Below are 18,025 nucleotides of genomic sequence, written 5' to 3'. Positions count from 1 at the left end.
ACAGCAGTGACACCAAGTGGGCACCAGAGTTGGACAAGTGGGTTCATAGTTGTGGGAACTTGGGAGGTGCCCCTTTACCCCTGAGTCTCAGCTTCCCAATCTGCACAAAGGAGATATGAGTACCTAGGAGACATTACTACTGAAAGTCTATACCCAACTTGCTGAGGGGTGTGGCCACGCCTGGCACTCAGTAAGCATTCCACCTGTTCATCTGCCATTTTTACAGGAAGAACAAGAACTCCTACGTCCTATGGCTCTTGGGGTTGTAACAAGGTAATGTGTTACAACTCCAGGCAAGTCCAGTACCCACAGGCCATAAGAGTCCCTGACACCTGATCACAACAGAGCAGGTTATCCGCCCATCAACAGTTGCTCAGGGAGGTCTTCTGAGCCTCTGCGGACAGGCACATCTGACATCAGAGGATGCCTGGTCTCCAGTTGACTGTGATTGACACAGGAGCACATTTGGCTAGGGAGAGTTAACAAAGTGCAGTTGGATCCTGCCACAAGTGGCAGTTACCAGGGGACTTATGAGAGCTCCACAGATGACCCAAAGTTGGCCAGGCCCCAGTCCTGTGCCAGAGAGAGAGACCTGTCTTGGAAACTGAGAGTGTGGCTCAGGATAGAGCATGGTTTACATCACAGGGCTCCATCCCCAGAGCCTCGAGAAAGAAAAGAGGCAGAAAGAGAAAGGGAGTGAGGGTGGGAGGGGAGAAGATTAGATATTAAGAAATCTCTACCCAGGAAGGTGGAGTTCTCCAATTTGAGAGCAGGGTCCACAGGTGGGTCCTAAGATCAACAACGTGTCAGGAAAGAGGCGTGGCTGGCAGATGGCAGAGCATGGACTTAGAACATTGCCGAGTGTGTGTACACCCTCAGTGTTTCTTAGTAGATGTCAAGATTAAAAGAACTTTGAAGTCCCAAGCTTAATATCAGCTAAATCAGTCTGAAAAACAACATCAAAATCCTTCCTATGGACACTATTACAATTCTGAACTAGAAGAAAGGGGGGAAAATTAAAGAGAAGAAAAAGCAAGCTGTAGTAAGTACCAAGACAACCAGCAGATTAGATATGAGAACTATGTCAATGTTAAATGTCCCGGGCTGATAATTGGGCTGTGGTTACATAAGACAAAGGCCTTGCTCTTATGAAATATGTGAAGGACTAGGGGAAGGGGCACTCCATTTGTGACTTATTCCCCAATGATTCAGCAAAAATATTATTAATGTGACTCTTCATAGAACAGACAGTAGTGGGTATAGATAAAACACCCTAGCCAGCATCAACACCAAGACCATAAGAGAGAAGGGCATCAGAAACTCACTGAGATGTCACAACTTGCTGAACATTTCCAGTTTTGTTCTAATAGAAACTTCAGTGAAGCTGGGGCCATCGCTCAGTGGTAGAGCTCAGAATTAGCAGCTTTCCATCCCCAGCAGCGCTTGCACACAGGCGCACATGCACGAACACACTCTCGAGAGCACACACACAAGTGGGAGAGATTAGAAGGGAGGCTTGTGATCAAAATCCGGAGCATCCTGTCTGGAGCCAGGCCACCTGTGAAGGTGGGTCTCAGGCTCAGTTCATCCAAGCTCCCACGCCCTATTTGACATCTGCCACATTGCCACATCTACCCCCAGGCACAGCACGGGTACAGGCAGTCCAGTTGACCCTCCATCCAGAGGTGCCAAGGACTAGGTGACAAGGCCACCTCAGGGATCTTGTCTTCTCCTAGAGCCTGGAGGGCACTTTAAACTGGAGACTCCCCACCTCACGGTCCTACAGAGGGTAGTGTTGGTGAGCCTGTACGGGAGCTGAAGAACTAATTACAAGCTGAAAAACTACTTACGCTTGAGAGGCTCCTCTGAAGAGGGTGTGCGGCTGGCTCTGCACCTGTTGCAAAGAGGAAGCAAAAAGGTGTGGTCAGAGCCTGCATGCCCAGAGTGACCAGGTCTGACCGTGGGTGACTCGCAACACACACATGCTAGAGAGGGGCCCCTTTAGACCGGTGGGACCAGGGACCTGACAGGGGAGATGCTGAGTCCCAAGCATGCATATACACACACAGACCTGCACACTCACACGTGTGCTAATGCAGGCCCATGTGGTCAGTCAGACACAAACATGTTCTCTCTCTTCCTCCCTCCCTTCCTCTCCCTCCCTCCCTCCCTCCCTCCCTCCCTCCCCCTCTCTCTCTCCTCCCTCCTTTCTTCCTCTCACTCAGTCTGAATCCTTCCTCTGGCTTCAGTGCTCTTGAACCCAGACAGCCCAAGTCCCAATGAATCACCCAACTGCCTTTGCACACTGTGAGGAGATGCTGGAAGCCCTGTGGGTTTGATGTACAAGGTCCCTTTTGGGTCAGGGAGATGGCTCAGCAGGTGAAGGTGCTTGCTGCCATGCCAGATAACCTGAGTTTGATTTCCCGGACCCACATGGTGGAAGAAGAGAACTTACTCCTGCAAGCTCTCCCTTGAGCTCTGCATCTACACTGCGCCATGCTCAGACACATATACACATATCATGCTCATGTAATACAAACAGCAATTTTTTAGAGAGGTTCTTTTTGCTGGTATACATTGGTAAGCCACTCACTAGACCAGATCAAAAAACCCACACTACTACCTGCTCTGTAACCTGCCCAGCCAGGTCTGTCACTGACAATCCCTATGGACAAGGCTAGACAAGAGGGGAGGAGAGAATTCTTTTTATTATTATTATCATTATTATTATTATTACATCTCTGTGTGTTGGGGGAGTGTCATGTGGAGGTCCAAGGACAACTTGCAGGAAGGCTCTTCCTACCATGTGGATCCTGGGGGTTGAATTCAGGTCAACAGGCTTAGCAAGTGCCTTCAGTAGCCCAGCCCCAGGAGTCTCAGAAGGCAGAGCCCACCGATTACCGCACTGAGAACCTTCATGCCCAGAAAACCTGCTGAACTCCACTGCGCAGCAGCAGCTCTCCCCTGGGGATAGCCCAGAGGCCATCTCATGGATTCTGATTTATTTGTTCATGCTACAGTGTTGGGGTGAACCCCAGAGCCCTGTGCATGATCAGTGGGAGCCCCACAACGGGGATGCAATCCAGATGCAAGAAAGAAGGAAGGAAAGAAGGGAGGGAGGGAGGGAGAGAGAGGCAGAAAGACAGACAGAAAGAAAGAAGGAAAGAAGGGAGGGAGGGAGGGAGGGAGGGAGAGAGAGAGAGAGAGAGAGAGAGAGAGAGAGAGAGAGAGAGAGAGAGAGAGAGAGAGAGAGAGAGAAAGAAAGAAAGAAAGAAAGAAGGCAGGAAAGAAAGAAAGAAAGAAGGCAGGAAAGAAGGAAGAAGGAAAGAAGGAAGAAGGAAAGAAGGAAAGGGAGTCTTTAGGACTAGATTTGGGAAACAGACAAGCGGGGGCAGAGCTCTGGGCCTGGAGTCCCGGGCCACCCACAGTGCTGCTGGCCCAGACACAGAAGGTCTTTCAGCTTTCCTGGAATATAAAAACGTGTAGAATCAGGAAAGGCATTCTTATTGTTGGAGATCTAAGATTTCAAGGACACTTAAGCCAGGATTAATGGTGATGCACAGGGGTGCGGGAGGAAGGTGGGCAAGGGCACCTGTCCCCCTGAAGCCCCCTTCTCCTTCTCCCTGGCAGCTCTACCTTCCAGCTTCTTCCACAGCCTGAGCAAAGTTATAACTGTCCTGTCGGTGTGTACCAGCCTTCCTCCTCGGATCTGTCACTGCTGCATCAATCAGGGCACACTCAATGAGTCCAACAAAGCACATAGTAGGAATAGTCAGCCATTTCTTAAGTACCTCTTATGTGCAAGGCACTGTACAGGGAAAGGTCACAGCGGGGCCCGAGAAGCTGAGGTCCCTGCTCTCAAGGAGTCCAGAATCCTGGGCTGAGACCGAGACATGAGTAGGAAGCCACCGGGGCTTCTGCCACTTCCCGGCTGGACACAGCCCTACAGAAGCAGTAGACTGGTAATACCTGCAATGGTCAAGGCACAGAAGTGGAAAATGGCAACATGTACGCGACTCCCCTGGGCTGTGCCAAAGGAAGAAAGAAAGAAGACTGAGTCAGCATGTTTAAAGCACAATTCTCAACACAGAGCTCAAGGAACCAGGGATGTCACTCTGTGGAACCATGAAGAATGTCACTCTGTCTGGGGTGAATCCTAACCAGAAAGAGGCCAGCTCACCTCAGAAAGGTAAGAGTGGCTTTCTGTGTCACTGGGTCTATCTGGCTTGCTGGCACTTACACCCTACAAGGGAAAAGCCTGAACTGGTTTGATCTGGAGATGCACATGTATTGATCTCATTCTATGGGGTATCTAGGAACTGACCTCACCTCCTACTTCCTGGGGAGCATGTGAACAAGACCTGGCCAATCAGAGGGGTCAGTCATGGTTGGCTCACTCATGGACTTGGCTATGCCTGGACACTTAGAATGACAGTCAGAACTCTTGTTTAAAAAAAGAAAAAAAACCCTGGGGCTTGAGGAGCTGGCGAGACAGCTCTATGGGTTAAAGACATTTGCCATATAAACCTGGAGACCTGAGTTCTACCCCAGAACCCATACAAAGATGGAAGGAAAGAACAGACTCCACAGTTTTCCTCCGACACACAACACATACATGCCATGCTGCGTGCATTGCCGCCAACACACACAGACACACACCATGCACATACACACAATCCTAAAATTAATTTTTTAAAAAGAAGGATCCTTGTAAGTTCTGATGGCTTGTGGGGGTGGGTTTCACTGGGGCAGCTAAGGTACCCCCAGGGAGAAAGGAATAAGTCACTGAGGAACCCAAGACCCAGAAATGCAACAGACTAATGTCAGCTCAGCACCTGGATATAGCCACCCCAAAAGCACACCTAACCTGGCCTCTCTAGTTCTATTTATTCTAAAGTTAATTTAAACTGATTTCTGCCAACTACAACCATAGAATCCAGTCTCATTAGGGAATGGAGGTACATTCATTTAATCCCAGCACTAGAGGGGCTGAAATGGGAAGATCATGACCTGAGTTGCAAAGTAAGCTTGAGGCTAGTTTGAGCTAAATAAAAAAATCTTGTCTCAAAAACTAAATAAATGCAGGGCTGGAGAGATGGCTCAGCAGACAAGAGCTCTTGCTATTCTTGCAGAGGACTAGAGTTCATTTCCCAACACCCACATTAGAGGCTCATAACCAACTGTTACTCTATTTTCAGGGACCTGAAGCCCTCTTCTGGCCTCCTAGGATACTTGTATACACTTGTACATACACACACACACACACCAGTAAAAATTAATTAACAAAATGTCTAAAGATGTGGCTCGGGGTAGAGTGCAGAGTGCTTGCCTAGTATGAGCAAGGTCCTGTGTCCATCCTCACCAATATATATGTATATTATATAGCTCATGGTGTGTGGGGGGAGGAAGGGAGAGAGAGAGAGAGAGAGAGAGAGAGAGAGAGAGAGAGAGAGAGAGAGAGAGAGAGAGAGAGAGAGAGAGATGTCCTGGCTTGAACTGCTGTGTCATTTTATACTCCGCCCATTAGTACCAAGGTGGAGGATGCAGGTGACATCTGAGGTCCCCTACAGTCTGACATTCTATCATCATGTGTCTGTTGCAAAGCTTAGGCCTCACCCTCACCCTCAGCTCTCACCTCAGGGCACACAGAAAGACATGTTTAAATCATTCCTCACAGACAGGCCTGTGAAACATATGGAGGACTCTTCACAACAGATTGTGAACCCTGCTTCCAGCTCTAAATGCCAGATGTGGATGAAGCCACCTACTCTCTCCACTTTTCTGTGATAACTGACACTTCTGGTCCAGGGACCACCATGCTCTAAGAACGCAAACCCAACCTGTCCCTCTCCTCCAGTTGCTGATGCCAGGTAACCCATGTAAACACATGGCTCAGGAGACCAGACCACAGGGCCCCTCTCCATTCTCAAAGCAGAGCCCAATTTGAGACAATTCCAAGTGGTCGCAACTTTCCACAAGCAGAGCACCAGTCCCGGGTCAAGGGGGCAGCCTCTGGCATAGCCCCTGCTTCTGCTGGCCCCCATGCTGGAATGTATCTAGATAACAGGAGGTCATTTGAGGGGTGTCCCAGAGGGCCCTGTGTTGTCTTCCAGGAGCCAAGAGTCTCTCTCTAAGAGTCCCCTAACACCACCACCACCCCAGCAGGCAACACGCCAGATCTCAAGCTGTGGGCCTTGTCCTGACACACTGCCTAGAGCCACCAGGCCTGTCTGCAAGGCCTGGCTGGCCCTAGGCTCTCCCCTGACTTAACATCCGACTTGGCTGCCTGCAAAAGTCTCCTGCAGCTTTTTGGATCGCCAACACTGCAGAGTAAGTAGCAAACGGCTTCCCCATAGCATCCTTTCCAAGGTGGCACGGACCCAAGGCTGGCTCAGCCCGCTCCCAGCCCTATGACCTTGAGTCAGTCACCTGCATTCAGGGAGGCCTTGGGGTTTTCCTATGCAAAATGTCAAGACTAAGGAAATAGAATTTATCATCTAATTAATTTTCAGTTTGGGGGTAAGAAAGATCTACAGCCTGGGTCTCCCTCTGTGGCTCCAGGGGCTAAGTCACCCCAACTCCTGGGCTCTGGCCACACTCCCTCCTCATCCTCCCAAATAACTAGAAAACAGGTGCAGCTATCTCAGCTAGGCTTTTAAAGTCTACTGGATGCGAGGTCCCAACTTGGAGACTCCAGCTTGACCTGGAGTATGGCGAGGGTAAGAGCCTGGTGTGGTGGTGGACACCTGTAATCCCAGCTATGCAGGAGCCTGAAGCAGGAGGGTCGTGAGTCTGTGGCCAGCCTGGGCTGTAAAAAAGTAAGAACTCACATCTAAAAACAAATTCTGAGCAGAGCTGCTCTGCTGTTATGTCCCCACAACAAGCCAAGCCCAGCAGCTCCAGACCCCTCGTCCTCAAGAAGGTGAGCACGGGTGGTAGTTATCCTAACTGCCTGAGACAAGGAGGGTGGCTTCCCTGGTGGCAGGTTTGGGGCTTTCCGAGGATACTGGCAGAAGGCTAAACTCTTTATATTCAAAGGAAGCAAATTAGCCTCTGGCTGGAGCCTGTGGGCCAGAATTGAAAGTAGGAGTCAGCACTAAGAAGGCGTGACTCTCTCCTAGTAAGGAGACCATGTTGGCTTCCCCCCAGTTTTTCAGCCAACAAAATACTGCCAAGAGGGGTGCTAAATCCCCAGCCAGTGGGGCTTGGGGACATGAAGAAACATAAAGGGTCATCACAGACCCCCACTCCCCAAAACAGTCCACTGTGCCATACCTTCCTTACTGTGTCTTAATCAGTTAAAGGAAAAAAAAGTCCCACAAAGAAACAATACCAGTGTTTCATAATGCTTCCAAGGGCTGGAGCAGAGGCCCTTACCTCCTTACCTACCATTCTGGGTTCCATCCTCAGAACCAACCAACAAAAAAAAAAAAAAAAAAAGCACAAAACACCTGGTATGGCTGAAAACTGACCTAGGGCAATATTTGGAAGGGCTGACACATTTTTTCAGTCTCACAACAGGATAACTTTAAGAAAAGCCCACCTTCTACCTGTGAGAAATTTTAATTTTCTCTCCCTCCTCTCTCTCTCTCTCTCTCTCTCTCTCTCTCTCTCTCTCTCTCTCTCTCTCTCTCTCTCTCTCTCTCTCTCTCTCGGTTTGTTCTAATCTACATTCTCCCACTAATAGTTTAAGCAAACCCACATTGTTCCCAAGGAAATAATCCCTACTAAACGCCAGTTGCCACAACTCTGCTCAGGACCACTCTGGAACTCTAGTCTCCAAATCAGGATGAACCCTTTCGGAGCAAGGTGACGCCATCTGGAAAATCAGCAAGAGGACAAGTGCGTGGCACCCCAGGCCATGACAGCACAGACACTGGACCTTTCCTCGTTATCCACCAAGTGGTCTCCACAAACCCAAGGACATGAGGGGGATTAGGACTCACCTAGATCACACAGCAAACCAGAGGCTAAAGACACCAGCCCTGGCTCACCCTGCCTGACTTTGACTGTAGAAGTTCACCTGAGTCACTTGTTTGTTGGGACATCTATCACTGTTTCCAAACACACAGCCCCAGGAGGGCATACTTCAGACTGCCCTATTCACTGGCCACGTCTGCACAACTTAGGATGAATAAATACCTGCTAGGTGGGTGGATGGGTGGCTCCCAGCCTGGACAAGATGTTCAAAGTATAGGCTCTCATTTCAGGATGGGGGTCCACTTCTGTGAGCTATGCCCCTCTGCTAGATGCTGGAATCTCTCCCCCTCCTCTTGGTGTGTTCCCCAGTCAAGCGGATATAAGGCAAACTCACAGAGGTCCAAGCTCAGGACTCAGGCCTAGAGTCCAACAGAACTCTAGGGGCTGAGGTGGGCAAGTTTAAATCCACTTTGACTGTCCTGATCTTGGGCTACCTTTATGTTAACCACCACCCAGGGTCAAGGGTCAGAAAGCTTCATAGACCAGGAAGCTTCAAGATGTCCCTTACCAGAAGAAAAAGATGGGGAATAAAGGACCAGGCTCAGCTGAGAACCTCAGACTACAAAGACAGGTGAGCCAGATCCAGGAAAGATTCTAACATCAAATTCTTCTTTAAAGTCAGTCTGATTTCATAGAGCATGGGGAAGCCTCTGGAAGACTCTTGAGCAGGAGACTAGCCCAGCATTACCACCTAGATGGTACAGAGAGGTACCTAGGAGGCATGGTGGCTGGTCAGGAGGCTGTGGACGCCAGGTGCCATCTGGTGATGGATTGAAGGTCCTTGAAATCATGACTAGTCTTCCATTGAGGCTGTTTAGCCCTGGAGCAGGGGCAGAGTCCCCAGAACAGCCCTGTTCCAGTGCCCTTCACCCACTAGGCAGGACTGCACAGACCCACACGCCAGCCACACTTCTCCACCCCCTGCCAAGCATCTAGCAACCTCAGCTTACGGCCTTTCTGCAGGAGGGGTTGGTGGAGCATGGTAACCAGTCAGATTCTACATCTACCCTGTTACAAACACCATGGAAACAGGACACTCAGAATGTCCCAGCTAGACCTAGAGTTCCACTTAATGGTGATACTGAGGCTCAGGGGGGGATGGGGAGGGGACAAGGTGAATAGATTGACCAGCCCAGGACAAGTGTAGGTTCAGTTAACAGATGTCTCCTATCTACTGGATGCCCAACAAGTGTGGGCAGAATGTCCTTCCCACCCTTCCCCCATACATCTCTCAGGCCTGGGCTGTCCAGAGCAGCTCGTCAGTGCCAGGCTCCAGGCTCTTCTCCAAGCTTTCCGAGAGCTGGGTCCTGGATTACGGGTATGTCTTAAGCAGCCTGCCCTTGGGGTACTTCCTTCACACCCTGTTCCCAATAATTGAGACTATGAACACCACCATGGAAACACCGAGGTAAGGGGCTGGGGTTATGACTCAGTGGTACAGTACCTGTCTAACTGTGGAAAACCCTCCCTGGGTTCCAACCCAAAAAAAGTCAGTTGCACCAGATCTTGCCAGTGTCCCTAATCTACCTCCCAGAAGGGGAGTTTTATATAATCAGAATGGTGGGCGCAGCAGGGGCCGGGGAAACTGAACACTAGGTGGTTTGAAAGGTGGATCTCTCCCACTGATACCCTTCACCCACACCTCACCAGAACTCCTAGTCTCCGAGGTGAGTGGGTGGGGCAGGTTAGCTGGATGATCCCAAAGTCCACAGCACCTGAACTCCACAGTCAATGGACCACTCTTCCGCACACCTGCAACCTATCCCCAAGTGCCTGGCCTCAGCACAAGGACCTGGGATTGTACATTAACCTCCAGATACTCATCTTCCCCCCCTCCCTATGCTGGTCTCACCCTCTGGAGGGACTGAGAGCCGCCCAACACCAGAGACTGGTTTATTCACTGCTGCCATTCCTACCTCTGGGATAGTGCCTGACACAGTGTGGGTGCTCAATACGCATCTGCCGTGCAAGCAGCGGTACACACACCTGCAGTTTCAGCCACCGGGGAAGTTGAGGCAGGAGGGTTGAATGGGTGGGATCCTGTATCAAGAAAGAAATGTGTTCCTCCTGTCAGTAGAGAGGCCTCAGGCTGCTGTTCACCTTCAGGGCAAGTTGGAAGCCACTGGGTGGGGTGACTCCCTCACTGAGCTGCAGTCTGGGTGGTCAGCTAGGACAGGTCAGTGGATCACAAGCCAAGGATGTTCACAGTGGGCTGGTGGGCTTGTACGTTCTGCGACGTGTTCTGCAGTGTGTTCTCTAATGTGTTCTGCAGGGCATTCTACTGGGTGCCAGGTCATAATGGGCCATTGTTTGTATAGACCAAGTGGCAGAACCTGAAACAGTATGATGCTGTTTTTGTTAAAACAAAACCAAACCACAGCTGGCTAGCACTGGCTGCCTGGCTGCCTGGCTGCCTGGCCCCCTGAGCAAATCTTTACACCCACAAGGAAATGAAAACGGACCCTGAAAGTGATAAAAAGCAGTCTGAGTTCCTACAGACACTTCAGGTACTACACAGCTAAAACTGCATGTAAGGGCAATAGACAGCCTTAAGGTCCTTGTTTACTCATTTTGCAGTGTTGGGGATGGAACTGGGGCCCCAGAGCACACACCCCCCACTTATACCTTATGTATGTATATTTTGTAATGATCTAAAACGAATATATTTTAGCTTATAATGGTCCTGTATTGTTTGGGGTATATGACTTATAACTTAAAACTGGATCACTTGGCAGTTTCTCATTTCTTTTTTTTTTTTTTTCCTGAGACAGGGTTTCTCTATGTAGCTTTGTAGACCAGGCTGGCCTCGAACTCCCAGAGATCATCCTGCCTCTGCCTCCCGAATACCGGGTCTTAAAGACTTGCAAAACCACCACCTGACTCAGTTTATCATTTCTGTGTATATGAAATGACAGGTCCATAAAAAAGCTTGCACACAATGCCCATTGGAAGAGTCTATCATAACCCATACCTACAGACAAAGTAACTGTAAGACAGATGGACAGGCTGTTATATGGTCATCAAGCCTCTTGCCCTCGGAGCACACTACAGGACCCAAATGCAGAAATCAATGACCTCCAGTTCATACAGCTTCCCCTTACACATAACTAAGATAGAATATAATTTATAAATTAGTCACTCAGAACAATAACTCATAATAAACTATGATTTTAACCCTATACTGTCACAAAATATATTCAACAACTCATGAACTGCTCATATCTAGAATCTTCCAGTTAATATGTCTGGGCTACAGTTAGCCATACATCATATATGCATACATACATGCATGCATACATACATACATACATACATACATACATGTATGCATACAGTGCTGGAATTACCAGGGTGATTCATCATGCCTGGCACAAATCCACTGACATGAGATGGTGACTTGGCAAAAACACATTCACGGTGACAGACATCTAAAAGTGCTATCTTGGGGGGTGGAGAGAGCTGGAGATGTGGCTCACTGCTACAGTGTCTGTCTCGAAAGTGTGAAGTCCTGGTCCATCCTCAAGCACACAGAAAAGCAAGGAGCCAGGAAAGTCAGAGATGCCTTAGCAGGTGTGACAGCTGGCTGTACAAGCGTGAAAACCTGAGTTCAGGTCCCGAGCACCCACTCAAAAAGGCAGATGTGGCCATGCACTCATGTAAACCCACTGTTGGAGGGGGAACAAAGGTGGGAGGTTGAGGTGTCGGCCACCGTCCTAGCTCCAAGCTCAGTAAGAGAGCCTGCCTCAAAAAATAACACGGAAAAGTGATGGGGTAAGGAACCTGATGCTGAACTCTGGCCTCTACACACATGTGTACACATGAACACACACACACACACACACACACACACACACACACACGGTAGAGAGTGACTGAGAAGACATGTCCACACATGCACATTTACACTCACACTCCCCACATGCACCAACACACCAACACACTTAAGTTCATTCACAAGCATGTGCATACGTAAGAGATATTTATCTTGATCTGGGGGTTAGTTACACTGATATCTAAAAATCCATTAAAGAACAAAGCATCTCTGCATTTTGGTACACTATACTTCAATTTTAATTTAATTGGAAGGAGGGGTTACCAGAGATCAAACTCAGAACCTGAGGTTAACCGCATACTGTACTGCTGACCTATAGTCCTAGACACTTAAAAATGTCTTTTTCCTTTAAAAATGTTATTTATTATTATTGTGTGTATCTTATGTGGCATGCCAGGGTCTCAGTATGGAGGTTAAAGGACATCTTCGTGGAGCCCTCTCCTTCCACCATAGTACCTGTTGATTTCACACATTTTCAGGTTTGCCTGGCAAATGACTTTACCTGTTAAACTGTATCTCGGGCCCTAGATGCTTTTTGTTGTTGTTGGGGGAGGGGGTTCCAGACAGGGTTTCTTGTGTAGTCTTGGCTATCCATCGCTCTTTAAAACACCAGCCTGACCCCAACTCAAAAGATTTACCTGCCTCGCCGGGCGTTGGTGGCGCACGCCTTTAATCCCAGCACTCGGGAGGCAGAGGCAGGTGGATCTTTGTGAGTTCGAGACCAGCCTGGTCTACAGAGCGAGTTCCAGGACAGCCTCCAAAGCCACAGAGAAACCCTGTCTCGAAAAACCAAAAAAAAAAAAAACAAACAAACAAAAAAAAAGATTTACCTGCCTCTGAGTGCTGGGATCAATGATGTGTGCTACCACTACCTATTCCAAATGCTTTTTAAAAGATCCCAGGGAAAGTTAGGCACAGTAGCTCACACCGAGGAAGGTGGATTGTGGCAAATTCCAGGCCAGAATGGGCAACACAGTAAATTCCAGGCCTCTAAAAAAAATCCTATCTTCCTGACTCTCTGACCCCATCCCCCTAAGTGGAGCCTCAGCTCAGGTTTCCAAAAGAAACCTCTAACCCATAGAGGTGGGAAGGGAACAACAGCCACACACACACACACACAACACACACACACACACACACACACAACAACAACAACAGCAACAACAGCACCACACACACACAACAACAGCACCAGCACCACACACACACACACACACACACATAACAACAGCACCACACACACACAATAACAACAGCACCACACACACACACAACAGCACCAGCACCACACACACACACAACAACAACAGCACCACACACACACAATAACAACAGCACACACACACACAATAACAACAGCACCACACACACACACACACACAACAACAGCACCACACACACACACAATAACAACAGCACCATACACACACACACAACAACAGCACCACACACACACACCACAACAACAGCACCACACACACAACAACAACACACACACACACACAACAACAACACCACACACACACACAACAACAGCACCACACACACACAACAACAGCACCACACACACACACAACAACAACACCACACACACACACACAATAACAGCACCACACACACACACACACAATAACAACAGCACCACACACACACACACAACAACAGCACACACACACACACACACACACACAATAACAACAGCACCATACACACACACACAACAACAGCACCACACACACACACACACAACAGCACCAGCACCACACACACACACACACAATAACAACAACAGCACCACACACACACAATAACAACAGCACCACACACACACACACAACAACAGCACCACACACACACACAATAACAACAGCACCACACACACACACACAACAACAGCACCACACACACACACACAATAACAACAGCACCACACACACACACACACACACACACACACACACACACACACACGGCCCTGCCCATAACTTTCCCTAAAGATGCCAGATCTGCATGCTCCAGAGGCAGGAACCAGCAAATTAATGGTCTGGTACCTGTTAACCAGAGCGTCCGGACTTCACCTGGTGTTTACAGAAAGAGCATGAGATTGGTACAGATTCATTGGTACAGAAAATGCTTTGTACCCTGCCCAATGGTAGACCAGCGAGCAGCCACCCTTGGTCTCTGGAACCCAGCCCAACTCCTTGATCACCATCAGGGTTCTTTCCCAGGCTGCAGGTTAGATTGACTCCTGCTACTGTCCCCAGACCCTACTCTCCCCGCTACACTCCCGATAAAACCTCATAACTATATGCCTCATAGTCCTCCACCACCTGGCTCCGGTCAAATCTATTCATGGTCTCTGGTCCTCTCTGTAACTGGGACCCTGTGGCCATGTTCTACATACATGCGTGGCTATTTCATGTCACAGTACCTTTAAACCCTCTTGTGTCCCTGCCTCCCAGACCAGCTCACCCTGCTTCTCTGTCCATCAGAAGCACCGACTCTGGCATCATCTCCAACTCTACTTCACCAAGCATACACACTCTCAAGTCAACCAGTGGGAACAGTGATCACTGCAGCATCCACTCTAGAAAACCAAGGTTTCTTAACCAACAAAATGAGAAACATAAAGAATGAGCTCCAGGCAGGGCAGTGGTGGTACACACCTTTAATCCCAGCACTTGGGAGGCAGAGGCAGGCGGATCTAAGCAAATTTGAGGCCAGTCTGGTCTACAGAGCAAGTGCCAGGACAGGCTCCAAAAACAAAAAAAGAAAAAATGAGCTCTAGGGCTTGGAAAAATGGCTCAGAGGTTAAGAGCACTGGCTACTCTTCCAGAGGACCTGGGTTCGATTCCCAGGACCCACATGACAGCTCAGGGCTGTCTGTAACTCTAGTTCCGGGGGAACCAACACTTTCACACAGACATACATGCAGGCAAAAATGCCAATGAACATAAAATAAATTTTTAAAAATGAACTCTAGTTCTCACTCAGGACATGGAATTTCTAGGACTGTAGCGGCTCGTAGATTTAAACACCGAGTTTAGTTGGGGTAAGTTGACAAACACTAGGAAGCAGACCACAGCCCCAAAGAGCCTGACTTTTGCCCATGACCACTAGACGTGGAGATCAGTTCACGGCCTGGGGTTCCAGGACAGCCCTCTATTCCCACCGAGATCCCCTAGTGGCTGTGGCTGGGCAGCATTCCAGGGAGGCCTTGTGATTGACAGCTCTTTCCTGTGTCCAGGAATGTGCTCAGTGACTCATGGCACCTTATCGCTGAGACCTTTGGAAACTTTCAGAAAACTAAACCTTTGACAAGTTGAGGTTAGAAACAGGGTCCCCAGAGTCCAGGCTGCCTCTGGGTGGGTTGGGGGGGCAACACCTGTTGCAGAAATAGCAGTAGAGCCCCACAAAAGAAGGTGCGGAGAAGAAGGAATATGAGGCACTAAGGACCCCTCCCCACACCCTCTAGCTCTAAGGACCAGAATACCTTTGTATCCACTTTTCTCCAGTCCTAACTCCACCTTCATGTCCCCAACAAATTGGTGGCTCAGGCTCTCTGAAGCCAAAATGCACAGCTGGCCATGGCAAAGCTTTTGGAAACCCAATTCTGTACAGTCCAAGCAAGGCAGGCTCCTAGGTAGCTCTCAATTAGCCCATCTGTGGAATGGGCTCTTTCCCCATTGCCTGAGACTCCACATTCTACCGAGCAGATGCGGCCCACAGCACGGTACAGAGGGGTACAGGGAGGCTGACCACAACAGAGCTACAGGCAGTAAGTACCAGGGTATCTCCCAAGGGACAAAAACTCACTCTGGACTGTGCCATGGCCCTTGCCACATACCAGTAACCCAAGACCTCGTGACACCGTTTAATCAGCAGCTCTAGAGCCGAGCCCGGCTTTACAGCTTACCGCAAGCTTATTCAGCCTCATCTCCCTCAATCCCCTCAAGGACAAGGCAAGGCTGGCCTTGTTGTCCTTGTCGCCTGAACAGCCAAGCTCCAAGCTAAGAGAACTACCCAAGGTCACCATTAAGAGGGACACCACTATGAGGACAAGCACTGGCTCTTCGATGCCTGATTGACATACCCAATGAGTAGTATGCCCCACCCATTTTACAGGTGAAGAAACTGAGGACAAGAAACATTACCGAAGGTTAAAACTGGATGACTGAGCCAAAGTCTAAGACAGCCTCCAACAACCTGCTAATATCATCTTATTGAGGGTTCTCAGCTGATGCCTAGGTCTCCCTCCAGCCACCCACCATCATCTTGCTAAAACACCTCCCCTTCACCCCTCATTCCCCGATGACTCCCTGGTAGAGAGGGAGGCAGGCAGGCGGTTGCTAAGCGCTCACCCGCTCTCTCATAAAAATAAACTCCTTCTGGCTTAGAGACTCTGGGTGAGATCCCCTCCCTACCAGCCAAAAAAAATTTAATTCAAAAAAGATCTCCATGACATTTACTTGAAATCCAGCTGTGCCAAATCAGAGGCCAATTTACTGACATCCAAATGGAGCCACGTGCTATCAAACCGCAGTCCGAAGACCCTCTGGGTCAAGCTCCTGGCCAGTCCTTGAGATGATTTATCTCCCCAGGCAGGAAACGGGGGCCCAGGCTGTCTCCCAAGCCTTTGGGGCTGGTCCTTGGGGAGGCAGGGATCTGGCAGAAGCCCGGCCGTGACCAAAATAGCCAGGTCCGTGGCCCTGTGGAGCACACGCCTCCCTTGCGGCCAGGCTAGTCTATAGCCTAGGCTGAGGCTTTGGGGCTGTAGGACCTGTTTCTGAGACTGGCTCCTTGTGTGGCTTCCCCACTGGGAGCGGACCAGAACCTCCCACCCAAAAGAGGAACCTGCAAAGGGAAGGGGTGAAATCTAGAGGAAGATGTGCCCAGCTGAGCAACTGGCCATTGCCCGTGGCTGTTCCGCCCAGCCTCAGTCCTGCTACTCAAGCCTGGGGGCGGTTGTCACTGCTACCTGCATGCCACACCCAGGCAGCACCTGGAGCCATACCTCCCTCTCACCTCTCCTAAACACCACGAAGAGCTAAAGATGACCATTGGGCCCACCGGGCACAAGTGATGCCCTCTCAGGTACAGCTGAAAGACACCAGACTTGTCCACAACCAGGGACCCAGAGATACAGCTACATTCAGGACACACACGTGCCTACGGCTAGGGTTCCGGAGACAGGAGACACAACCACAGGTACAGGTTCATATAGGCAAGACATATATAGAGACACACAAGAGCGCACATCAGAAGACAGAGCCACACGGCCACACTACACGCAGGTATAAGAGCCCAGGACACTGGGAGCATCACAAACCCTGGGGCGCACATGTGCACGGCCGCCTGGGGTGGAGAAACAGCCACCCTCAGAGACAGAAAGAATCAGGGACAAGGAGACATCCTGTGGGACACACACACACACACACACCAAACCACACCTGCCGCCGCACCAGCCGCCCCAGCCCCTTCGCCAGGGAAACAATAACTCCCTCTTCAGCAGGGCTGAGCAGGAGACCCTCGGTTCCTCCCTCGGTGGTGAAAGGGATGGCTGAGCGCGGGGAGGCCAGACCTGCAGGGACTCGGGGAGGGGGCGGAACGCGACCCGGAGAGGGGGCTGCAGTCGAGGCCCGCGCGCCCTGGATACCTGGGTGGCTAAAACCTCGGCGGATGGTCCGGGACTGGCGGGATTGGCGGGGCTGGCGGCGATCTCGGCGTTGGCGGTTGGGCACGGGAGCTCGACTGCAGCCAGGTCCCGGAGCACGACGCTGGCGACGGCGCGGAGGAAGCAGTAATTTATAAGCGGCTTCTCCCTGACCTCGCGTGTCTGTTGTCTGAACAGGCAGCACTCCGCATCACCCATCCTGCTGGGTGGAAAAATACCAGCTTGGCCGGGCCTGGGGCGGGGCCTGAGGCGGGGCCTGGACTCTCGGTCACGCCCACACGCGGGACACTCACACTCTCACACACACACACACACACACACACACACACACGCATGCACGCACGCGCGCACGAGCTCGGACACACAAAGAGCCCGGGCTCGCCTCGTCGAGCGCGCGCACCCATCCTCATGCGCTATCGAAACGCTGGTAGCATGGCCCTGCCTGCGGGCGATGAGGAGCTAGAGACCCAGACCCCTGGCTCATCTCCTGTCCTGATAGCCACTACCACACCACACGCTCTGTAGCACATCCACCTAGC

The 18,025-nt window shown here is 50.3% G+C and overlaps 1 protein-coding gene across 7 annotated transcripts in view; it reads right to left on the bottom strand.

The window, feature by feature from the left end:
* Slc6a6 (solute carrier family 6 member 6) overlaps positions 1 to 17,675 on the bottom strand; it is a 75,774-nt gene extending 58,099 nt beyond the window's left edge. For 2 of the 7 annotated variants that reach the window (XM_040738468.1, XM_040738471.1), the window contains exons 1-2: positions 17,469 to 17,675; positions 1,851 to 1,894 (exon numbers count right to left, since the gene is read on the bottom strand). The gene's annotated coding sequence lies outside the window, so the exon portion shown is untranslated. Of the gene's footprint in view, positions 1 to 1,850; positions 1,895 to 3,791; positions 3,970 to 9,964; positions 10,226 to 17,468 lie in introns of those variants that run through there. The other 5 variants (XM_040738470.1, XM_040738473.1, XM_040738472.1 and 2 more) reach the window with 4 other exon arrangements.
* Positions 17,676 to 18,025: the final 350 nt, after the last annotated feature.

The sequence above is a fragment of the Mesocricetus auratus genome, unplaced genomic scaffold (assembly GCF_017639785.1).
Source record: "Mesocricetus auratus isolate SY011 unplaced genomic scaffold, BCM_Maur_2.0 Super-Scaffold_100676, whole genome shotgun sequence".
NCBI lineage: Eukaryota > Metazoa > Chordata > Mammalia > Rodentia > Cricetidae > Mesocricetus > Mesocricetus auratus.
Note: the sequence above shows the minus strand (reverse complement) of the source record. Positions and strands in the feature narration are given on the sequence as shown.